The following is a 5000-nucleotide window of genomic DNA, read 5'->3' as shown; positions in this document are numbered from 1 at the left end:
TCGAATTGCCACAAACTAGTGATATTTATCGAGATATATTCGAGTATCAACGACAACAGTTTTGTTGACGCCATCTTGGACGCCATATTGGACGCCATCTTAGTCGGCCATCTTGGACGGCCATATTGAAGACCAGCAACCTGTAGCGCCGCCACCGGTGTACCGAGGAAACACGCAGTTCCGAGCCGTCAGCCGCGGCGACAACAGCTGTTGCCGCAGCATGACGCGCAAGGCGACGCGCAGCCGTGCAGCTGCCGAGGAGAAACCCGCGATGTGGTCCCCGGATATGGAGTCCCCCGAGACCAGTGAGGTGGACTCCCCCGTCAGGGAGGAACGCCGACGCCTCAGGCAAGGGAAAAGGAAGGCGCGCGTCTTGTACTCGGAGTCTGACTCCGACAGCTCCCCACGCCCGGCGCCGGAAACCCCCGTACCGGCGAAGGAGACGGCACAGCCCGATGCTGCGGAACCAGACGCAGCAGCGAGCAGGCCAACTAAGAAGCCCGTGACCCCCGATGCCAGCCCCGTAACGTCCATGGGAATGAAGGAGAAGGCAGAGCAGGTGCAGAAGGCCGTGGTGGAGCACCTGTGCGATGCGGAGAACAAGGTGAGTCCGAGCACAAGCAAACTAATTCTGACCGCGCTATCCACGATTAACGGCCTACTCGACCGAGCCCTTATGGCTAACGCCCACCTCGAGGGCCAGATAATGGCCCTCCGTACCGCGTCCCACCCTCGCCCCCCCCTTCGGGCCCCAGCCCCGCCCCCCACCACCTCCGCGAACCCCCCGAAAGCCGCGCCGCCCGCCAGTGTAGGAAAACCGGTAACTTACGCGCAACGACTCGGGATTTCGTCCAAAATTGCGGCCCTCTCAAATATCAGGCGCGACCCCTCCAATGTGGTAACAATAATACCCAAGGACCGGCAAGCCTTCGCTAACAGCGAAGAGACCAAGAAGGCGGTCCTTAAATTGGTCTCGCCCGCGAAAGCGAACCTCCAAGTGAGGAACATTAGGACCATCAATGGAAACGGGATTATCATAGAGGCGGCGAAAGGTAGCAACCTGTCGGGCCTCACCTCGAACGACGAGTTAAAATCCGCCGGTTTCGTGGTCGGTGCCCCCCCCAAGAAGGCCCCCCGCGTTATTATCTACGACGCCCCGCGGTCTGACAACGATCAGGCAACGATTGAAGCGATCATTGCGCAAAACATCGACCCGAAGGACCGTAACATCGTTAGGGAACAGACTAAGGTGTCGTTTAAGTCTGGACCAAAAGATAGGGAATCTTGTAATATAATCCTCGAGGTATCTAGACCCGTCAGAGATATCCTTTCAAAGAAGAACAGGCTATATGTAGGGTGGAAGTGTTGCCGATTGGGCGACTATGTAGCGGCAACCCGCTGCTACAAGTGCCAATCGTTCGGCCATACCACAAAACACTGCCGCGCAGACAAGGAAGTCTGCGGGCATTGCGCGACCGCGGGCCACAACTTCAAAACGTGCCCGGCAAAGAAAGACGCGCCAACTTGCTCCAACTGCCGTAAACACGGCAAGGAGCACAAACACGCGGTCACAAGCAAGGAGTGCCCCTCCTACCGGCAAGCTATTAATCAGGTGCTGATCCGTACTGACTATGCGTAAATCTTTCACGAGCGGTAGTCAGGAAATCAAAATAGCCCAAGCTAATTTACGTGGCTCACAGGCAGCTTCCCTGGAGATGAGCCACGTAATGAGCCGCGAGCATATCGACATCCTGCTCATGCAGGAGCCGTACAACGTGAAGGGCAAATTCATCGGCCTCACGAATTGCACGGCAGTCACGGGCGCGGAGCCTGGCAACCGAGCCATGGCTGGTATCGCGATACGCAATCCCAACCTCGAGTCCCTCAAGCTGTCGCATCTCAGCGACGACTATTGTACGTGCATCGAGGTAACAGGACCATTTGGGAAACTGTACCTCGCTAGCGTATATTTCAAATTCTCGCACGATATCGAAAGATATCTGGCGAGAATCTCGCAAATATGCCGCTCCCTCCGCGGACAGAGATTAATAATCGCTGCCGATGCCAACGCGAAGTCCTCGATTTGGCACAGCACCACAACCGATCCGCGAGGCGAAGAATTGGAATGGGTTGTAGCCCAGGAAAATCTAGTAGTCCTCAACGAACCCGGTAACGCCCCCACATTCCGCAACCATAAAGGATCCTCCAACGTAGATGTAACGCTGTCAAGCCTTCCGACCGTCGGGTTCATAGGAAGCTGGAAGGTCCATGAAAATTGGACATCCAGCGACCACAACGCAATTACCTTCACGTACAAGGCCCCCACCACAATGGGACCCGCCTCCGCGAGCCCCAGATTCAATACATCCAGGGCCGATTGGGCTAAATTCCAATCGAACCTGGAAATAATCAAAAGCAGCCTCCTCCGCGATTCCCGGCTGGACAGCAAATCTGCAATTGAGGCCTCAGCTGCGTCTCTTCAAGACGCAATCATTACGGCTGCGCAAAAATCCCTTCCGAGGAAGAAAACTTTCCCGAAGTCGGTTCCCTGGTGGACGGAAAACCTGACTCGACTAAAGAAGAAAACTTACCGCATGCGGAAGTCCTTCCAGGTCGAGTCGGACCCTTCCATCAGGGAAGCGAAACGCGTCGCGTACCTCCAGATTCGCAGGAAGTATTCCTACGAAATTCAGACCGCCAAGCGATCAAGCTGGCGGGACTTCGTGACGGAATCCTGCGCGAAAAACCCATGGGGAGCGGCGTATAAAATTTGCGTCAAAAAGATCAGCCCCGATAAAGCCCTGGCCACTTCCCCGGTTCTGTCCGGTTCCACAATTACGTGGGAGGAGACCGCGTTAAGCCTCCTCCACGCCCTTGTTCCCGACGACGCCCCGGACACGCTCGAGTGTCAACGTCGTAAAAGGTCCGCGAGCGTAACCCCCCCGGATACCCCAGATACTCCGCCCTTCTCGGAACAGGAAATTTGCCATGCAATCGGCTCGATTCGCAATGGCAAAGCTCCAGGTTCCGACCTTATCGAGGTCCGAATGCTTAAGGCCGCTTATCCGGTCCTAATAAGCGAAATCTCAGCCCTCTTCAACGGCTGCCTGTCACAAGGCAGCTTCCCGAAGCCATGGAAATATGGCTCGATACGCGCCCTCCTCAAAAGCCCCGATAGGGACGAGTCTGCGGCCAGCTCCTACAGGCCCATCTGCCTTCTCTCGGTGGTTGGGAAATCCCTGGAGAAGCTGATCCGCGAAAGGCTGGAGCCCATTTTTCTCCACCCCGGCTATGCTTCCCCTAGGCAGTTCGGCTTCCGAAAGGGGAGGTCGACGACTGACGCCATCCGCGCCGTCCGCAGCGGGCTCGAGGGGTCAACGACAAAATACGCGCTTGCGATTTTGTTCGACATCTCGGGCGCGTTCGACAACGTATGGTGGCCCAGCGTCCTCTTTCGCCTCAAGGAGCGGAACTGCCCGCGAAACCTATATAGACTCGTCGCGGATTATCTCAACGACCGTACGGCCTCACTGATAGGGAAATTGACCCGTGTCGAGAAACAGGTAACCAGAGGCTGTCCTCAGGGCTCAATCTTAGGGCCCAGCCTTTGGAACCTTGTGTTCGATAGCCTGCTGATCACCCTGGCCAACGAGGGCGTAGAGGCGTTCGCCTACGCGGACGACCTCCTTATCCTCGTCCCAGGAAACAGCAGGCTCGAGTTGCAGGAAAAGGGACAGCACGCGACAACCATCATTGAGAAATGGTGCGAGTCCGAGAAGCTGACCCTTTCACAGGAAAAAGCAGAGATGATCCTCTTCCGTGGTCATCTCGATATTCGAAGGCCCCCAACAATTAAGATTCAATCGAGGCAAATACGTATGGTCGAAACCGTAAAATATCTCGGCGTCTACCTCGATCAAGGCCTGAGGATCCGGACGCACGCCCGGAAAATCAGGTCGAAGTGCGCCGAGAAATATAACTCCATGGCCGCCATAGCCCGCAGGAACTGGGGACTCAAATACGAGTCCCTAGATGTTCTATACAAGGGACTTTTCCTGCCAATCGCCACGTACGCCGCCCCCGCGTGGAGCGACCTGGTAAATAAGACCTCCGCCTCAGAACTCCTAAGGGCGCAAAGGTACGCTCTCCTGCGTACCACAAAAGCCTATAGGACGGTATCTACCGACGCTCTACATATAATCGCTGGTGCTCCTCCGGTTGACCTCGTTATCAGACGAGCGGCAGCTCTGTATGATGCGCGAACTCCCGCCCCCGCAGCGGACGGCGCTGTGGTGGACCCCGTCGAGGAACAAGCTTCCGAGTCCCTGCTTAGCGTATGGCAGGAGCGCTGGGATGACTCTGCACATGGCAGATACACCCACCGCTTCCTGCCGTGCGTGAGGCAACGGATGAGCATGGGATGGTTCTCTTTGGACCATTACATATCCCAGATCATCTCGGGACACGGTGACTTCGCGGACAAACTCCACAGCAGAGGGCTAGCTGATAGCCCCCGCTGCCGCTGCGGCGCCCCCAACGAAACACCCAGCCACCTATTATTCGATTGCCCTCTGCACAACGCAGAACGCGAACCCCTCCGGAACGCCTTGCGGACCAGCGGGAACTTAGATTGGCCCCCGCCCCTACCGGACTTGATTAGGGAATCGATCTTCCCGGCACTGGCACAAACCGCGCGCGACATCCTCCGCGCGAAGGAAAAGGTCCGGGAAGATCGCCCTCCACGCCGCGACCACTCCGCGAGACCATCCCGAGAACGCGATCCCACCCCGCGAAACCGCGAAAACCGCGACCCCCCGCAAAAACGGCGAAAACCGTGAAAACCGCGAAAAACCGCGAAAAACCGCGAGAACCGCGGAAAACCGCGAAACCCGCGACCCACCCCCACCCACCCGCGAAAAACCGCGAAAAACCGCGAAACCCGCGACCCATCCCCACCCTCCCTCGAAAAACCGCGGAAAACCGTGAAAACCGCGGAAAAC

Source organism: Nomia melanderi, unplaced genomic scaffold (assembly GCF_051020985.1).
Source record: "Nomia melanderi isolate GNS246 unplaced genomic scaffold, iyNomMela1 scaffold0392, whole genome shotgun sequence".
Lineage (NCBI taxonomy): Eukaryota > Metazoa > Arthropoda > Insecta > Hymenoptera > Halictidae > Nomia > Nomia melanderi.
This window is presented reverse-complemented; position numbering follows the sequence as displayed.